General features: G+C 40.7%; 2 pseudogenes; both read left to right on the plus strand.

Moving 5' to 3' along the window:
- The first annotated feature begins 1,530 nt into the window (after positions 1–1,530).
- On the plus strand, positions 1,531–2,855 carry LOC149145716 (vacuolar protein sorting-associated protein 26B pseudogene; annotated as a pseudogene).
- A 5,549-nt stretch (positions 2,856–8,404) lies between these two features.
- On the plus strand, positions 8,405–9,104 carry LOC149145717 (vacuolar protein sorting-associated protein 26B pseudogene; annotated as a pseudogene).
- The last annotated feature ends 12,139 nt before the right edge of the window (positions 9,105–21,243 follow it).

Here is a 21,243-nt window from a genome sequence, read left to right on the forward strand (position 1 = left end):
GTCAGGATGAGCCATCCCAACTTAGCAGCTAGAGCATGGGCAAATGCTAGAAGGTCTTTTAATCCCCATCCCCCCACTTATTTGGTAGTGTGATTTGGGTCCATCCCACCTGTTATCACTGACAAAATTTCAATGCCAAATGTCTTACATTTGTTTGATGGTAAAGCACATAAAACCTTTTTAGCAGTTTCGCAGCGCAAGTGATTTCGTAGCGGAAAACACCGATTTTGCACTAATTGCGCTACGAAATGGGGAATTCGTGCTGATTCATAACACATCTCACCCCAGCTGTCAAATTGTCTGCAAGAGAACAACATCATGAAATACTACGTGTGTCAAACCAGGGTGATGTGTCACCGTATTGTCTTGGGGAACATTCTCATCATGGTGGCCATCTAGCAAGTTCTAGTCTGGTAAATCACACTGGTTTGCCCCATACTCTCGTGAAACAAAATATTGTAGGATCCAGGCAGCATTCCGCAGAGAATATAACAGTGAAGACAAGGGTTGACCATTCTGGTAGGAGTGCTTCTTCCAGTTTACAAAAGAAGATAGATATGGCTTCTGTGCTATCCCTGCCTTGGATCCAGCGCTGGTGTCCCTCGTATCAGATTAAATCCTCTGTATTTGAGATACATTGCGGCTACGAGGGGAATTAATCTTAAAAGTTTTTTAGTGAAAACAATACCAAGTGATGCTGCAATGGCCATTGTTGAGCTTGCTTCCCAACAACTGTATTTTGGTAAACAGCATACGGCAGAATGACAAGTATAAATATAGTCCTGTGTGAAGAAGTAGAGTCTTTCACTTGTCAATTTTGGCTTTTCAGGCACAGGGGCATCCAGATATTTGTCTTGTTAGGTTATGGCACTGGTCTTCCTGGCATTCTCTAATCGCCTAGAGGGATCGTTGCATTTTTCAAGTGATCTACAGAAATAAAGGCTTGGTTCAGGTTTATGGCATGGTGATGTCCAGTGGTATGAGTAAGTAAGACAGGGATGGGCACGAGCACTGCAACTAACAAAGAGGTGCTTTCTGTCATTCATCATTGAAGGAAATTGACTTTGGGCTGTCTGTCTTTTTCAAACCTGGTCACGTGTTCACTGATGTGGTTGGAAGCCCATACTATGTTACCCCGGAAGTGTTATGCAAACGCTATGGTCCAGAGGCAGAGGTGTGGACAGCCGGGGTCATCCTATACATCTTACTCAGCGGTGTTCCACCATTTTGGGCAGAAACACAACAGGGAATTTTTGATGTTGTTCTACGAGGTCATATTGAGTTTGATTCAGAACCCTGGCCCACAATTTCCGAGAGTGCAAAGGATCTTATCAAAAAGATGCTTACTTCAAAACTATCTGAGCGGGAATTATGAGCGTCTGACTGCTCATGGAGTTCTATGTCATCCGTGGATATGTAAAGATGAAGATGGGTACCTCTGTATCAATTTTTTTTTTTTTTTTTCTTTGTGGTCAGAGCTCCAGGTGAAAAAGTTTCATGTTTCATTGCATCCCATTCTGTTTCTGATCCAGTGGATTGAAGCCCCTGACCCTGTAACGAAATTTTCATATGAGTCGGATAGAATTAAGAGGTCTGCTGAGTTCGGGAAGTTTTGCAAGTGTTTGGAAGTGAAAACTGCGGGTGGATTGACCAATCATTGCAGATTTTGGGTTTTGGAGATCACTTAAAAGCATTGACCAGTTGCAAATATGAACTATCTCATTGGAGCGTTTAAGCTACCTTGTATAATATCTATCACCTTTTCTGATGGGAAAACTCGTAAGCAGACTACTGTAAAGAAAGAAAATGGGCAAACTGCCTTGGTGCCTCTTTTTCGAAGCCAAGAAAATGTTGTTGGAGAGGTTTCGATAGAACCTGTTGCTGGTAAAAAGGTTGAGCATAATGGTGTAAAAATTGAGCTTCTAGGCCAAATAGAGTTGTATTTCGACAGGGGTAACTTCTACGATTTTATTTCCCTTGTTCGGGAGCTAGATGTACCTGGTGAGCTTCATGATCGTAAGACCTATCCATTTGAGTTCTCCACAGTTGAGATGCCATATGAGTCATACAATGGTGTAAATGGGAGGCTAAGGTACATTTTGAAGGTTACTATCAGTCGTAACTATGTCAGTAACATTGTCGAGTACCAAGACTTCCGGGTACGGAATTATACACCACTTCCAACAGTTAACAACAGCATCAAGATGGAGGTCGGGATTGAGGATTGCCTACATATTGAGTTTGAATATTTCATGACAATCAGCAAATAGCAACTCAGGAACAAGAATCAACTAGTAATCCTGAATGGATACAAGGAGAGCATTTTGTGCATCAAGCCCTACAAAATTTCAGATTGTCATATGCATTAACAAACATAACTCAGCAGTTTCGTAGCGCGCTACGAAACTGCTGTAGGTGGTGATTTTAAACACAGAGCAGCTATTTTGATAATATGAGCGGGAATTTTGAAAGAAAGACACCTGTCCATCAATACAACCTACAACACATCAGAAACATGGTGGTGTTCTATTGTTTTTGGGTTATTAAAGAGACTTAAAGTACATGCTGCTGCATATTCGAAGTGATGGGGGACCAGAACCGAAAAGTAAGGGATATTCTCAGCCAACACGGAGCAGATTAAAGCCTTCAGCATCCAAAGCTAACATGGAACATTGAATACTCATCTCAGCCATCTCAGCCAAACGGAAAGGAAGCCAGGTGTCAAAGCTACAAGGAGGAATCATTCTACGAAGGAGATAGACTTAGAGTTATAATCAAATTAGGACTCTTTAGAATTTCAGTTAGCACTTATTGTATTAAATAGTTTGTTGCAAAGCAGATAGGGGTAATTAGTAGCAGTCATCGAGCTCCCCTCATGCTGGAGGAGGAAGCTCAAAGTAGTTAAAGATATGTTTCTATATATAGATGAAACTTGGATGTAATGAGGGTTGGATGTTTGAGAAAACAGAGTGTTATTTTGGCTTGTGTACAAACTCATTTTCAATAATACAAGTGACTGCTTTTCTTCTCAGGATTCATACAGTGTTTCAAATGCTCAAGATATGTGGTTTTGTTTTATCCTTTAATGTTTTTACAGTTGTATAAATACACAATCACTCAGAATTCACTTTGCTGCTCTGATTTCCTGTGTGTATTTGTAAGCTGAGGTTTCTATGAGATGTGTTTTGAGTATTTAAACATTACATGCCCTGACTTCTATGAATGAGTAGTGTTATAGTTTACTGAAGGATGATTAACTCCATAAGCCCAATGGAAGTCTTTGTAATGTCTGTCCAGCCAACATATTTGTTAAATTTACTTTGCAAGAGTTAGCCATCTCATCAATAGTCAAAATCAATAACCTTTTGAGAGAGCCCTCTCAGGCTAAGGAGGCTAAGCCTTAGTCAAAAGTCTGGTTTGAAATAGTTGCACAGAGTCTACCTGATCAGCAGCCCTTCAGTGCTTGATTTTGTGATAACATTTTGGTGCGTCTGCCGGGAGCCTGAAGATTATTCATTCCCGAAATCATGAAGCTGAACTTCTGAAGGTAGCAGGAGCTCATAAGGTTTTTGAGGCTGCAAAACTACCTTGGCGACTCCATTGTTGAAGAATTCAAAATTCATACATTCATGGTGATTCCACTGGAGTTATGAAGAACCCAGATGCTACCATTCGTATTTCAAGGTATGCATGCATAGATTTTTCAGGAATTCATGGTTTCCCAAATCATTTTCCCAAGGATGCATATTTTCTAAGGAATGGTCCAAAATTCAATGGAGAAGATTTGAGTTTAACTTTGAAGCATATATCAGATTTTTGTGAATTTTCACAGCTTCTTAGAGTTAAACATGAGGATGTTTGCATTATGTTATTCTATGATTCACTTCAAGGGAAATGTAAACAATGGATTGAAAGCTTTCCTATCAAATCCATTAAGTCATTTCAAGACTTATGGCTTATGTTTTTGGAGGAATGGATAGATAGGTCAGAGGTGGTGGCAAACTCTCCTTCAGTTCAAGATTTCAAACAATGGAATAATGATCATAGTAATGGAGAAACAAATGAAAATTTTTCTTTGTCCTTGTCCTCGTATCTAAAATCATTTGACTGCAAGGCAGAGGATAAGATGAAATTTTTGGATGAAGTTGCTGAGGACATTGAGAAAGAAATTGAAGGTTTAGAAGGTCAAATACATGCATATAATCTTCATAATCATGCTCATTATTTTCAGAAGCCTTCTATGGCAGAACACAAGGAGAGAGTGTTGGTTCCTTTCTCTTTCACGATTGAGGAACTGAACACTGTTGTTGAAGATCAGTTTGCACAACCAGAAAGTTACAAGAATCATCAAGCTGATCATGTATTCTGGGATCCTATAGCTGACTACACGGAAGAGTTTTACTCTCCAGTGTTTCAGTTTTTCTATGAAGATCAGAGGCAATTTCAGTGGCAGTGGTCATCGCCATATCATAGTGGCTCTGAACTCCGATGCAATCAAAAAACTCAAATATCAGATAAGACAAATGATTGGCTGCATTGGAAATTTCACATTGATTGAGCTGAAAGAAGTTTGAATTGATAGGGTAGGTAGGTAGGAAATTGCAAATAAGCTCAAGGTTGTCTGAGCATTTATTTTTTAGTAGATATAGACCTCTCTCTCCTACGGTGATCATCAAGCTCAAGCCTGCCAGGGGGGGCATTAAAAGCATTAGAATTTTTGTTGTCTATGCTGCAGCTTCTTCTGGAGTCAATACATGCACAGTTCTACAGTTATTGATTGCTCACAAAAGGCTAATATTCTGCCCAAACAATTCTGATACTGATCTTATTTGCTGTCTTTGTGTGAACTTGATTTCATTGCTTTGGGATCAAAGACAAATGCAAAAAACATGGCCACTGTTATTATCAGGTATCTATTGTTAAATCGCTGTGCTGCTTTGGGGGAACTACTGATATCGAAACCAAACCAAGGAAAACCATTCATAAATTTGTTCATTAGTTTCCAAAATTGGATCTTTCTGCTCATGTCTAGAACTGTATTGAAGGTGGAACTAACTATCACTCCAGATTTTCAGTGGGATGAAAAGATTCATGGATATGTGGAACCTTTTTGGATAATAGTAGAGGACAATGATGGTGAATATATACTCCATCATGAATATTTTATGTTGAAAATGCAGTATGTTGAAGATGACCATCATTTAAGCTTCACTGTCCCCATCCATGAACCTCTTCCTCCTCAGTACTTCATTCGTGTTATATCGGATAAGTCGTTGGGGTCGCAGACAATATTGCCAGTTTCATTTGACATCTCATTTTGCCAGAGAAATACTCACCTCCTACTGAGTTGCTAGACTTGCAGCCACTTCCTGTGTCCGCATTAAGAAATCCTTCATATGAAGCACTATATCAACAGTTTAGACACTTCAATCCTATTCAAAGTCAGGTATTTACAGTGCTTTATAACTCAGATGATAATGTTTTAGTTGCAGCACCTACTGGTAGTGGTAAGATTATTTGTGCTGAGTTTGCTTTACTGCGATTACATCAAAAGGCCCAGACAGTGTTTTTCGCTGTGTCTATATTACTCCTATAGAAGCTCTTGCAAAAGAGAGATATCGGGATTGGGAGCAGAAATTTGGAAAAGGATTGGATCTGAAAGTAGTTGAACTGATAGGTGAATCTGCAACTGATTTGAAGTTCCTTGAAAAGGGTCAAATAATAATAAGCACACCAGAGAAATGGGATGCTTTGTCTCGGAGATGGAAACAACGGAAACTGGTTCAACAAGTCAGCCTTTTCATTGTGGATGAACTTCATTTAATTGGTGAAGAGGGTGGTCCAATCCTGGAAGTAATCGTATCCAGAAAGAGATATATTTCAAGCCAAATTGAAAATCATATCCGCATTATTGCTCTTTCTATTTCACTTGCAAATGCTAAAGATCTTGGAGAGTGGATTGGTGCTACAGCACATGGACTTTTCAATTTTCCACCTGGTGTGCGTCCTGTACCAGTTGAGATTCACATTCAGGGGATTGATATAGCCAATTTTGAGGCTCGAATGCAAGCAATGACTAAGCCAACATACACGTCAATAGTTCAACATGCAAAGAAAGGCAAACCGGCTCTAGTGTCTGTGCCAACATGGAAACATGCATGACTTACTGCTCTTGATATAGTCACATATTCAAATGTAGACGGTGGAGAGAGATCCCAATTTCGTCAATGTACGAAAGAAGATCTGGCACCTTTCATTGCGAAAGTTAAAGAATCTACCTTGAGTCATATTTTGACTCACGGTGCTGGGTATCTACATGGAGGTCTCAGTTTAATGGAAAAAGAATTGGTCACCCAGCTGTTTAGTGCAGGGGCAATTCAGGTGTGTGTAGCAAGCAGTTCGATGCGTTGGAGGTTGTCCTTGTCTGCACATTTGGTTGTTGTCATGGGGATACAGTATTATGATGGGCGTGAGAATGCTCATACTGGCTATCCTATTACTGATCTTTTGCAAATGATGGGTCGTGCCAGTAGACCTCTGCTTGATAATGCTGGAAAATGTGTAATATCTGCTGGTGGTCCCAATCAAAAACAGTTAAGTTATACTGGTAGAGAGGAAGAGGAATGCTTTTATGATGGAGCGGAGGAGTTCAAGTATGGGGATTTAATTTCTACTCCAGTTGGGTGGAGTGATGCATTCTGCTTTTGAAACTGGTGGCAAATCAAGTACAATGTTACTACATATAACAGATGGAGTACATGAAATGTCTGAGCCTGGTTCAACTAGACAGTCTTCGTCACAGAAAATTGACAATGTGAGGTATGCAGAGGATGAAGTGAAACCCCAAGGAACTTAAAGAAGATGTTTGTCAAATAAATTTTATAAGACACTGGAACTGCAGGTTCTTAGTGTACCACAAGGGCACACTATCCCAAGTGGAGCGACTGTTATCACTGACAAAATTTCAATGCCAAATGTCTTACATTTGTTTGATGGTAAAGCACATAAAACCTTTTTAGCAGTTTCGCAGCGCAAGTGATTTCGTAGCGGAAAACACCGATTTTGCACTAATTGCGCTACGAAATGGGGAATTCGTGCTGATTCATAACACATCTCACCCCAGCTATCAAATTGTCTGCAAGAGAACAAAATCATGAAGATACTACGTGTGTCAAACCAGGGTGATGTGTCACCGTATTGTCTTGGGGAACATTCTCATCATGGTGGCCATCTAGCAAGTTCTAGTCTGGTAAATCACACTGGTTTGCCCCATACTCTCGTGAAACAAAATATTGTAGGATCCAGGCAGCATTCCGCAGAGAATATAACAGTGAAGACAAGGGTTGACCATTCTGGTAGGAGTGCTTCTTCCAGTTTACAAAAGAAGATAGATATGGCTTTTGTGCTATCCCTGCCTTGGATCCAGCGCTGGTGTCCCTCGTATCAGATTAAATCCTCTGTATTTGAGATACATTGCGGCTACGAGGGGAATTAATCTTAAAAGTTTTTTAGTGAAAACAATACCAAGTGCTGCTGCAATGGCCATTGTTGAGCTTGCTTCCCAACAACTGCATTTTGGTAAACAGCATACGGCAGAATGACAAGTATAAATATAGTCCTGTGTGAAGAAGTAGAGTCTTTCACTTGTCAATTTTGGCTTTTCAGGCACAGGGGCATCCAGATATTTGTCTTGTTAGGTTATGGCACTGGTCTTCCTGGCATTCTCTAATCGCCTAAAAGGATCGTTGCATTTTTCAAGTGATCTACAGAAATAAAGGCTTGGTTTAGGTTTATGGCATGGTGATGTCCAGTGGTATGAGTAAGTAAGACAGGGATGGGCACGAGCACTGCAACTAACAAAGAGGTGCTTTCTGTCATTCATCATTGAAGGAAATTGACTTTGGGCTGTCTGTCTTTTTCAAACCTGGTCACGTGTTCACTGATGTGGTTGGAAGCCCATACTATGTTACCCCGGAAGTGTTATGCAAACGCTATGGTCCAGAGGCAGAGGTGTGGACAGCCGGGGTCATCCTATACATCTTACTCAGCGGTGTTCCACCATTTTGGGCAGAAACACAACAGGGAATTTTCGATGTTGTTCTACGAGGTCATATTGAGTTTGATTCAGAACCCTGGCCCACAATTTCCGAGAGTGCAAAGGATCTTACCAAAAAGATGCTTACTTCAAAACTATCTGAGCGGGAATTATGAGCGTCTGACTGCTCATGGAGTTCTATGTCATCCGTGGATATGAAAAGATGAAGATGGGTACCTCTGTATCAAACTTTTTTTTTTTTTCTCTGTGGTCAGAGCTCCAGGTGAAAAAGTTTCATGTTTCATTGCATCCCATTCTGTTTCTGATCCAGTGGATTGAAGCCCTTAACCCTGTAACGAAATTTTCATATGAGTCGGATAGAATTAAGAGGTCTGCCGAGTTCGGGAAGTTTTGCAAGTGTTTGGAAGTGAAAACTGCGGGTGGATTGACCAATCATTGCAGATTTTGGGTTTTGGAGATCACTTAAAAGCATTGACCAGTTGCAAATATGAACTATCTCATTGGAGCGTTTAAGCTACCTTGTATAATATCTATCACCTTTTCTGATGGGAAAACTCGTAAGCAGGCTACTGTAAAGAAAGAAAATGGGAAAACTGCCTTGGTGCCTCTTTTTCGAAGCCAAGAAAATGTTGTTGGAGAGGTTTCGATAGAACCTGTTGCTGGTAAAAAGGTTGAGCATAATGGTGTAAAAATTGAGCTTCTAGGCCAAATAGAGTTGTATTTCGACAGGGGTAACTTCTACGATTTTATTTCCCTTGTTCGGGAGCTAGATGTACCTGGTGAGCTTCATGATCGTAAGACCTATCCATTCGAGTTCTCCACAGTTGAGATGCCATATGAGTCATACAATGGTGTAAATGGGAGGCTAAGGTACATTTTGAAGGTTACTATCAGTCGTAACTATGTCAGTAACATTGTCGAGTACCAAGACTTCTGGGTACGGAATTATACACCACTTCCAACAGTTAACAACAGCTTCAAGATGGAGGTCGGGATTGAGGATTGCCTACATATTGAGTTTGAATATTTCATGACAATCAGCAAATAGCAACTTAGGAACAAGAATCAACCAGTAATCTTGAATGGATACAAGGAGAGCATTTTGTGCATCAAGCCCTACAAAATTTCAGATTGTCATATGCATTAACAAACATAACTCAGCAGTTTCGTAGCGCGCTACGAAACTGCTGTAGGTGGTGATTTTAAACGCAGAGCAGCTATTTTGATAATATGAGCGGGAATTTTGAAAGAAAGACACCTGTCCATCAATACAGCCTACAGCACATCAGAAACATGGTGGTGTTCTATTGTTTTTGGGTTATTAAAGAGACTTAAAGTACATGCTGCTGCATATTCGAAGTGATGGGGCACCAGAACCGAAAAGTAAGGGATATTCTCAGCCAACACGGAGCAGATTAAAGCCTTCAGCATCCAAAGCTAGCATGGAACATTGAATACTCATCTCAGCCATCTCAGCCAAACGGAAAGGAAGCCAGGTGTCAAAGCTGCAAGGAGGAATCATTCTACGAAGGAGATAGACTTAGAGTTATAATCAAATTAGGACTCTTTAGAATTTCAGTTAGCACTTATTGTATTAAATAGTTTGTTGCAAAGCAGATAGGGGTAATTAGTAGCAGTCATCGAGCTCCCCTCATGCTGGAGGAGGAAGCTCAAAGTAGTTAAAGATATGTTTCTATATATAGATGAAACTTGGATGTAATGAGGGTTGGATGTTTGAGAAAACAGAGTGTTATTTTGGCTTGTGTACAAACTCATTTTCAGTAATACAAGTGACTTCTTTTCTTCTCAGGATTCATACAGTGTTTCAAATGCTCAAGATATGTGGTTTTGTTTTATCCTTTAATGTTTTTACTATTGTATAAATACACAATCACTCAGAATTCACATTGCTGCTCTGATTTCCTGTGTGTATTTGTAAGCTGAGGTTTCTATGAGATGTGTTTTGAGTATTTAAACATTACATGCCCTGACTTCTATGAATGAGTAGTGTTATAGTTTACTGAAGGATGATTAATTCCATAAGCCCAATGGAAGTCTTTGTAATGTCTGTCCAGCGAACATATTTGTTAAATTTACTTTGCAAGAGTTAGCCATCTCATCAATAGTCAAAATCAATAACCTTTTGAGAGAGCCCTCTCAGGCTAAGGAGGCTAAGCCTTAGTCAAAAGTCTGGTTTGAAATAGTTGCACAGAGTCTACCTGATCAGCAGCCCTTCAGTGCTTGATTTTGTGATAACACCACCCAAGCAAATGGTTTCCCTTCCTTATGACCGTTCCAAAGGAATCTGCAACATAATTTTTGTATCCGAGTGAGGATTCCTTTTGGGATCCAAGCTAAAGACATCCAATACACCGGCGTTGCCTCCAGTACTGATTTGATGAGTACCAGTCTCTTTGTTGTTGATAGAAATTTATGGTTCCAATTGAGGAGCCTCTTTTTGATCTTGGCCACCAGCCATGTCCAATCTGCGATCTTGTATCCAAGTGGCTTGATCCAGAAGCCAAGATATTTAAGACCAACCTCCAGTTGTAATATTTGATAGGGGAATTTCTCAGAGGTAATCTGCATTTCCTGTACTGAGCAAGTAGAGAAAGTGATGGTGGATTTCATTCGATTGGGCAGCATACCTATAGCCGCTGAAAAAGCATCATAATATCATGGAAAACAGAGGAGTCTCGGATGCTACCATTTAGAAAAATAATCACATCATCCACAAATAGGAGGTGGGTGATAATACAATGATATGTGATCTTCATACCAAGAATCCGCCCCTCCCTTCTGGCCTGATGAATGAGTCTGCCGAGTCCTTCCATAACTAAAAGAAACATGAGAGGGGATAGAGGGCAGCCTTGCCTGAGCCCACGCTCTGCATGAAAGAAGTAGGAGGCAGAGCCATTGATGAGGACACTGAAAGAAGCAGTTGTAATACTACTCATGGTCCAGGTGATAAAGGGTAAGGGGAAGCCCAAATGAGTAAGTAGCATTCTAATGTAAAGCCAACTGAACCTGTCGAAAGCCTTGGATAAGTCAATCTTTAGAATGGCCCCTTTGAGCTTCTTCAACTTGATGGAGTGGAGGGCCTCTTGTGCAGTGCCAACTACTTCATGTATTTGTCGATTGTGCAAGAAGGAAAATTGCTCAGGAAGAATATGGTTAGATAGAATGGGCTTGAGCCGATTGGCGACAATCTTGGCAATGATTTTGTATAGGTTGTAGCAGAGAGAGATGAGCCTAAAGTCATCAAAAGAGCTGGGAGAATCCACTTTGGGGATAAGTGCTATAAAGGTGGAATTGATAGCCTCGAACATACGACTAGTAAGTCTACATTCCTCCACAACGTTGAGAAGATCCTGTCCAATGGTTTCAAAAAAGGCAATATAAAATTCAATTGTCCACCCATCCGGGCTAGGGCTCTTGTCCTTTTTAAACCATTTAATAGTGCCCTCCAGCTCGCCCATGGAAATAGGTTTGACAAGGTTATCAGAGTCTTCTTGGTCAACATAACGAGGGACTAACCCAACTATGCGAACAATTTCGGCTAAAGATGCTCCAGGGGTAGCCTTGAACAACTTCTGGAAGTGTGAGTTTCCAAGATGGGCCAACAGGTGAAAGAGGTGGCATATTGTCCATCTTTAGTGGGAATTTAACATTGGGAATTATCATCTCCATCATTTAACCATATGGCACGACTCCTGAGTCGCCAAGTTTCCTCACGTTCTTTAAGAATCTTGGCTTTTTGAGTCTCTAAATCAATGAGGTGAGATTTTGCAGCATCTTATAGAAGCCTTTGCCTTGTTCATCTAGTAGATCCGCCATCTTTTCTTCTATGGTTGTGAGGGCTAGATCATCCCGATCTCTTTTTTCCTTGGCCCATTTAATTGTAATACTCTTGATCTCGAGTAAGTTTTGGTAGAAACCCTCAGCTATAGATCTCCCCCTGGATGGAGGATGGGAGTGCTAGTAATCCGTGACCAACTTGATGTAATCAGGGTTCAATAACCATGAGGAGTTGAATTTAAAGGGAGCCCTTGGCTTAGTAAAGGCCCCAGAGAGCTCGAGGAATATAGGAGAGTGGTCAGAGATTCCACTGACTCCAACCCACTGTCTATAATTTGGCAGAACCCTAATCAAATGTTCCTTGATAAGAAATCAATCCAATGGCTGAGTTAAAGCAACATCTTCGGTTCTTCGATTGCGCCAAGTAGGCATCATCTTATGCATGGGGATATCAATCAATTGGTGTTGTTCCGTTAAGTGTGACATGACATCCAAAAGAGGATCGATTTGGGTATGGCTACCCCAGGATTCCCCATATCCAATAGAAAAATTCAAATCCCCTCCTAGAATGAGATTGTGCGAATTTACAAGGGATAAGTTGAGCAGGTGAGTCCAAAAGTCATCTCGGTTGAGACAGGGAGCATAAATATTTAGGATTCTGATCTCCATCCCTAAATCAGAGGAATAAATGTCCATTCCAATAAATCTAGCTCCCCCCCATGTGGAGATAATCTTAATGGTGCGCGGATTGATGCCTAAGGCAATGCCTCCAGATCTTTCGATGGCATCATGTGCGTGGAAAGTCCAGCCCGACTTCAGGTTTTGTAGAAAGGGGATGATCAGGTCAGCATTGGCAAGGGTTTCTTGAAGATAAATGATATCGGTGGACTCAGAATCCAATAACCTTTTGAGGGCAGATTTTTTTGTAGGGCTTGCCAGACCCCTACAATTGAAGGATAGCCATTTCATGATAGAAACCGATTGAGGGTGTTCGATGCTCTAAGAACCCTGTCGAGTGTGGACTACTTGCCCAAAGCCACATCCACCCTAGCCTGGATGATAGCCTTGGAGATAAAAGAGTGTTTGCCTCTAGTGGATTTGGGAGGAGAAATTTGCCCTATCCTAGATAGATCAAGTGGATGAGATGCCCTAGACCAGAGGTTGTAAGAGTGGGAATGACCAGAGGAGGTGGGAATCTCCGGGAGAGGATTGGATTGCAAATCAGGGATGGAGGGTGGAGTGGTGGAGATAGTCGGAGGGTGCAAGTCCAGTGGGCAGGAAAGCGGGGACGATGAGATGCCAGGAATGGATGCAAATGCAACATGATGGTGCATAAAAGAAACAATAGAAATAATAGGAGATGCAGAGCAGAGAGATGAAGATGTATTTGATGATCGAGCAGCACGTGGCAACAACCCTAGATCTCGTCATAGGTGGTGAAGGAGGCTTGGGAGCAGTCGATACTGGGATATGTGCCTCTTCGCTCACTATATGATTTGGTCCCAAAGATCATGAAGTCGGTTCTTTAGCGGTAGTTGGCTCATCCAAGATCGCTGCATTCAGAGCATTGGTAGGGGAAACAACAGGTTTAACCAGTGGATATTCCTTGAATAGGTGCCCCACCTTGTGACACCTCCGGCAGCAGAAAGGCATGCCTTCATAGTCCAGGAGCTGTATTCACGTGAATTGACGCCAGTGCAGAGTAATCTGTTCTTCCAAACCTTCTCTGATGTCCAAATAAACCAGAATGCGTGCCATGGATTTGTTGTCGGTTGATTCATAGGACTTGTCAAAATCCAGATAGGTTCCAAGTGCATTCCCAATGCGCATAAAAACATCCTCAGACCAAAAATGAAGAGGGAGGCCCGGTAACCTGACCCAAATTGGTCCAACTCCCAACTGTTCGCGCTCAGGGTCGAATAAGGGGCTCCAACGCTTGAGTAGGACGGGAGCCATCTCAATATGCCAATAGCGCGACAAGACCCATGTGGTTTGTTCCTCTCTTGGAAAGCTCAGAGCGAACCACCCCCGAGCCAATGTAGTTACAGTCGGGAGTTCCGTGAGGATATGTCCCCAAATTTCCATGACCCATTGCCGTAATCTGATAGTAGTGTAGGCTCGACCTCGAACCCTACCAACCAATACCTTGTTGGTTGTGTTCCAATTGCTTGCAGGTGGCCTTAACGCACTTCTGTTTCTTATCTTTGCCAGTTCGCAAAGCAGTAGGGTGTTCCTAAAGAGGGTCCTGTGAGCCCGGAGTGTGCCTCTGAGATAGAGGGGTGCCAGAGCGAGGGTTAATAGCTGGAGAGTCAAAACACACGGATGGGGATGAGGATAGACTAGGAATTGCCAAGGAATGAGGTGGGGGGCGGAAATCTGCTGCAAGCAGGGGGGGGGACGCGAAAGTAGAGGCCTGTCCGGCCGAAAGAGGGTTTATGGAAGGGGGAGTCTAATGGCACATAGTCAAAGGTGAGGGACGAAGGGGTGCAAGAGACGAGATAGTTTAGGGTTGTCAGCGAGAGGGCAGGACAGTCGAGCCCCAACGTCCCAACAGAGAAGTCGGTGAACAGAATGGGGGTTGAGGAAGGATCTGTGCCAGAATGGTTGAAGGAGTTATCTTGCAAAATTGGAGATTTCGTGCCCAAAGGTCCATTGTCCATCGTCTCCGGCGCAAACCTAGGGCTCGGCTAGATGGATTCATCAGGGTTTGGATCCTCCGAGTAGTCAACCACGTCGACATCCATATCCAACATAACCGCATACAACAACAATGACAACGTGAAAAGGTAGTGTTGCAAATTGACAGCGCATGTGGTAATGGAACCCTGTCAACTGTAGCAGTGAGCCGACGATGCGAGGGCGAGACCTCCAATGCTAACTGCAGCGAAAGTAACGGGAAGACCTAACCCTTCTCAACCTTCTCAGCCAGGGCTTCAGAGCTGCACGATCGCTCCACCTTTTTATTGGTCGCTTGTGGAGTATCTTGGATTAAAATGGAGTTAGTTAAAAATTTAAAGTGTAGAAATTTAAGCCATTTTTGTCAAAACTTAGAGGATGGAGTTAGTTAGCAATAGGTTTTTTGAAGGCATTATAGGTAGTAAGCTTTGTAAAAAAATAGGTGTTGTGTTCTTTACTTTTCTTTGCCCTTGACTATTTCTCTGAAGGAGGGGCCCCTCGACACTGCCATGGCAGCGCACCGATTGGAACACCTGTCAAAACCCTAGCAAATTGCTTCCCGCCTTAGACAAGTAACCAAATTTATTGTACCTTCAGACAGGGCCACAAAGAGAACGATTGATACCATTTCATATCCAGACTCTAGACCAGTGAGGATCCGTGGGACCTCACCTCGCCACACGAGAGCTCAACAACTAAATCGTCTCATATCTGTCCCCGGGAGACGGACTAGGTCCTCCAGATCTCAACAATGCACAAAGTCCCCTAGACAACGAGTTAGTGGACAATTTGTACCTCCCATTGACCCTTCATCAGGGCAACAAACTTTGTGGAATTTTTTCCAGTGCTCTTCAGCCAGTCTCGGATGTTAGGAGAGATTGGTCTGATCCTCTTCGTCAGGGCATTCCATACATTGTATCTTTTATGTTCCTACATTGTACCTTCTATATTCATGCGTTGTATTTTTTATAGGAGACCGTTTGGTTTTCCTGCATTTTATGGACATCATTGTAGTCAACAATCCCTTTGATCTACTTTGTGGTCATTAGTTGGACATAAATATGATTATCTTATCTTATATGCTTATTAATTAAATTTAAATATCAATTATTATTTTAATTTCTATGGTAAAATGGATTTTAATTTATAACTACTATTTATATGTTATATATTTTAATGTGATATGTATATTGATGAAATGAAATGATATTTTAACGTCCACGAGACTAAAAATAGTCTATGAGACCATTAGTTCCCTGCTTTTCGCCTTTTGCAATTCAATCATTTTCATTCAAATTGAAGATTAACTAGCTCGAGAATCCCCTCGTTGAAAAGGTAATGCCAAGAAATTGATGCTAACATATTTCCATAATTTTCTTTGATGTCTTTGAATGCATCACATTCCAAAATGAAATGTTTTTTCTGATTGCACTCCCCCAGACGTGCAAAATGTACACACTCGTTCTTCCCAAGCTTTTTATCACATTTTCCACCATCCCGTTTCACACCGAAGTTGATGCGAGTTGGTTCGTAATTGAGCAATAAGAACCTTTGCCCTCTATGGAATGCTAGCTCCAATGAACTCCTAAATGTACACACTCGTTCTTCCCAAGCTTTTTATCGCATTTTCCACCATCCTGTTTCACACCGAAGTTGATGCGAGTTGGTTCGTAATTGAGCAATAAGAACCTTTGCCCTCTACGGAATGCTAGCTCCAATGAACTCCTAAATGTACACACTCGTTCTTCCCAAGCTTTTTATCGCATTTTCCACCATCCCTTTTCACACCGAAGTTGATGCGAGTTGGTTCGTAATTGAGCAATAAGAACCTTTGCCCTCTACGGAATGCTAGCTCCAATGAACTCCTAAATGTACACACTCGTTCTTCCCAAGCTTTTTATCGCATTTTCCACCATCCCGTTTCACACCGAAGTTGATGCGAGTTGGTTCGTAATTGAGCAATAAGAACCTTTGCCCTCTACGGAATGCTAGCTCCAATGAACTCCTTTTGTTGTAGATCACACGTAGGGTTGAATTACTCAGTGTAGTACTTCTTCTTTCTACCCAACTCTTTTCCCCATCCCTGTGTATGAAATTCTCCATAACAAAATTCTTTAGCTCCTTGCTATTTGTGGGACAGACATTGAGGTGTATATTCCATTTTTGCATCAATTTGTAGTTTTGCTTCATTTATGTTTTCTTTTTTTAGGCCATCTACCTACTCCCATTTGCTCAATTCTTTTTAGATATCTTATGAGCCGCACCATAGCAATTGCTTCCATGGAAGTTGCTCTTGATTTTCTTTTATTTAAAAAAATGTTGATAATTTTGTTAATAAAAACAAAATTACAATACATGGAAGTTGCTCTTGATTTTCTTTCATTTAAAAAAATGTTGATAATTTTATTAATAAAAACCAAATTACAATATAGCAAATTATTTTTATTTTATTATTATTATTATTAATTCAGTTAGCTTTTAAATATTTACACTCATTTAAGAATGTTACAACACCTCCATTATATATAACTTTTTCTTTTTTGAATACTACAACATCTGCATTATATTAGGGGAGGGACGCCATTACCTGTGCGCCCTCCCCTCCACCTGGCGGACAAGCACGTGGACGGCACGCTCTAACGTACGACACGCGTCCAGCTTGGAGAGCCACCTGTTCTGCAGCGTGTCAAGGGTTAAAACTTCACCTGCCGACCACCCGCCCGCTCATTTCCGCCTTTACGCCGCGATGTGTGGTTTGCCTGTGGGTTTTCTGTTCGGGTCCGGTGTTTGTTCGAAGCCCTCCGCCGAAGATGGCACGGGAGGGCTCCATTACTTGCGCATGATGTCCGCCATGGTTGAGCTCATGTCCGCCAATTGCTGTTCAGTCTGGACCGCCGGTGGTTTAGGGTTTCCTGGGTGGTTGTTTAATTCGCGCTATTTGCCCGCCAATTGTTGTTTAGTCTGGACCGCCGGTGGTTTAGGGTTTCCTGGGTGGTTGTTTAATTCGCGCTATTTGCTGTTTGGGGAGGAGCCAGTACCAATTTACAGGTAATTGCAGATTTTGGTGGTATTTGTGTGGTTTTTTGGGTTTTTTTTTTCTCCATTTGCTCATTTGCTAATTTTTTCCAATTGTTGCAGCTGTGGCAGGTCCGGCGAGCGCTAGAGAAGGTCCGCCGAATGTGTGGCGAGCTCTGGACTTATGGCTTCGGCGAACTCTGGACTGATGGCTTCTATCCGGTAGGATTTTTATCCTACCAGCCATTTTCTGAAGTGTTTTTCAACACCTCTCACCGTGTGTTTCTCAACACCTCACCTCGTTTATTGGAATTTTTGTTAAATTTGGAGACAGGTTTTACCTTGCGTATTGAATTTAAGTGCTTTATAAGTCTCTATTCCCATCTCTATTGTATTCTCTTGGAAAGGCTTCACAAACATTTCTAAAAGCAGGTTTGTTACTTCGTAGCAGCCCTTTGGTTTTGTCGAAGATATAATTTATTGGTAGCTTTGAGTAGTAGCCCTTTGGTTTTGTTGAAGGTATAATTTATTGGCTGCTTTGAGTACCACTCTTCAGAGCAGTTATGTTGTAACCTTCCTGCCATTATGTTGTAACCTTTCCGACATTTTGTTTTTGGAAGTTACCCTTGGGGTTTTTTATAACATAAATAACTCAATTATTGCTGATGTTTCTTTCCTTTTTAACTTTTTTGAGCTACATATTATGGTGTATGGTCACCATTTAATGCTAGCTGAGAGCCTTGGCTTTGGTGTGACAAGAAGTTTAAAATTAAGAAAATTGGATTCTAATGGCAGCTTGGTTTTGGTTGCCATCTCCAAAGCTTGCAGCTAGTGTGAGACTCGGAACATACGGAAATGATGTTGTAGCTTTTCGGTGTTAAGGTCTTGTGCTTTTTCTGATATAATGGTGCTAAATGTTACTTCGTAGTAGCCCTTTGGTTTTGTCGAAGATATAATTTATTGGCAGCTTTGAGTAGTAGCCCTTTGGTTTTGTTGAAGGTATAATTTATTGGCTGCTTTGAGTACCACTCTTCAGAGCAGTTATGTTGTAACCTTCCTGCCATTATGTTGTAACCTTTCCGGCATTTTGTTTTTGGAAGTTACCCTTAGGGTTTTTTATAAGAGAAATAACTCAATTATTGCTGATGTTTCTTTCCTTTTTAACTTTTTTGAGCTACATATTATGGTGTATGGACACCATTTAATGCTAGCTGAGAGCCTTGGCTTTGGTGTGACAAGAAGTTTAAAATTAAGAAAATTGGATTCTAATGGCAGCTTGGTTTTGGTTGCCATCTCCAAAGCTTGCAGCTAGTGTGAGACTCGGAACATACGGAAATGATGTTGTAGCTTTTCGGTGTTAAGGTCTTGTGCTTTTTTCTGATATAATGGTGCTAAATGTTACTTCGTAGCAGCCCTTTGGTTTTGTCGAAGATATAAAGTAGTAGCCCTCTGGTTTTGTTGAAGGTATAATTTATTGGCTGACATGCTCTGCAAAGGGTTGATCCTGAAAAGACAAATCGTCCAACAAGAAGTTGAACGCCCGAAACCTCTAACCTTAGTGCTAAAAATTAGATATTATTCACCAAGAAACCAGAACCAAACTGTCTCTAAAATCAGTGAGGACAAAATTTCTACAAAAACCAGTAGCAAATGTGGAAAATGTAGTTAAAGCACTCACCTCATGTGTATATTTCTTAATAGGAATTGTAAATGCTCTTCTGAGGCGAAGATCTGCTATTTTTACTACACCTCTTTGCTTATCCACCAGGAGATTGTGAGGCTTCAGGTCCCTGCCATATTATAGGCTGCCTTTCAATATTGGAGCATGAACAGAGAATGTTTTAATGACATCCTATTCCTCCTTGGATATCCTTTGCATTTATGGGAATTTTCTTGTGTAACCAAATTCCTCCATGATAGGTTTGCAATAGTAACAACCTTACACTCTTTATCATCATCAAAGAGTTTCCAAAAGATGGGATAGGCAAGAGGATGGTAATATTGGATTTGAATAAGCAATTGAATGACATGAAAATCTTGGTCTTCACATCCTTCAATTTAAGTGCTTCGGATTTTGAGTTTAGATGTGCCCAAAGAGATTATTTTATGTTCGAACTCATGTAATTTGACAAATTTGGCCCTATTGACTTATCTTTTATTGTTTCAACTGCTTTTCGAGCTTCTGTACCATTCCATATAATTTATTAGTGCTTGCAGTAGTTTGGGTTAGGTTCCTAAAGACTATCTCCCATGTCTGCCTATGCCATTCAATTTTGTCTATCACATGCATTTTGTTCGTTTCCTTGGAACAATTCTTAGCTCAATTATTTTAGAACTATATATGACTACATATTTGATTATATTAAAATCAGATTTGTTGGATTTATTTACTTATTTATGGTTGAGAATTTATTTGCAGCTCTGTGTCTTATTATCTTAGTGTTTCAGGTTTTATTCAGCGAATTTAAATAATAATTACTTCAAAAATGAAGAAAATGACTTCAAAGAGTCCACTAGTTCCAATTGTAACTCTTTATGATCTTTGTGGAGTACATATGTTGTGTAGGCTTTAAGTTTAGTTCAGTTTTGGTTTTGAGCTATTGTTGTGTATTAACTTCTTTCTGTATTCAATAGAAGATAGATGTGTTTGAGAGTTAAAATATTTTACAGAAGTATGTGCTTGTAGGTAAGCTTACTTAGATCTAGGTTATTCTTTCAAAGTTGAAAAACTGCTTACAATGGCCTGCTTTCTATGATACTTGTTGACTGCAATGAATAATTAGATCTAAAGCATATTGCTACGGTGACTTAATAAATACCATAAGACAATAATAATAAGCCCAAGATCATTGCACATTGACCATAAGAGGCTAATAAAGTCATATGTTTTTCTGTTGGTGACTTTCCAAGTGTTTTTCTAAGGTCTGGTATATGTTTTCTGATATCTGAAATATGCTTTTCGAGATCTGGTGTACTTGTTTCAGTAAGAAGAAATCAATTTGCTAAGGTTTAATATCCATAAGAAATCACTTATCAGTCTTGGGAGCATCATTTTGAAGCTAATGGTGAAGTATTAAGTGATTTATTTTGTGAAATATTGTTCACCTCTGCAGTGGAAAAAGATGCCCGAAGACATAATATGAATTGACATAACAATTTCAAAAGGGGAATAAGTATCTAAGTTATCATTGTAGCGTCTTTTTTGGACTGATATCATTTGTGCTTAACTTGCAAATAAAACTGCTTTACAACCAACCAAGCTACTGTTGGCTTTTCAATGTAGTGAAAGCATAGCACCATAATGTTGTTAGCGTTTCAAAGCAATAAAACAACCTAGGTTGTAAGCCAGAATGTTTCTGTGACAAGAAAAAGACACAATCCATCCAAAATCCACATCATAATGTGGTTACAAACAAAAACATATGACACCCCTATTCTTTATGGCCCTGAGAATTTTGAGTGCCAAAACTCCCCGAGTTACCTTCTTGAGCCAGGTAGGTTGGCCTACCTGTCAAGGGTTGATTAGGAAATGGTTGATTGCTGCCATATGATTGACTCCAATTTGCAGCTTCCAACCATGGAGGTATTGAGTACCCATACCTCACATTTGCACTACTAACCCCTGCATTAAGTGGAGGTGTGTAATGAGCATACATAGAATTGGCACCAACTCTGGTAGGAATAAGGCAAGTGGGTAA

This window comes from Pinus tabuliformis, chromosome X (assembly GCF_031772625.1).
Source record: "Pinus tabuliformis cultivar Carrire ecotype Pingquan chromosome X, CPIR1, whole genome shotgun sequence".
NCBI classification, from domain to species: domain Eukaryota; kingdom Viridiplantae; phylum Streptophyta; class Pinopsida; order Pinales; family Pinaceae; genus Pinus; species Pinus tabuliformis.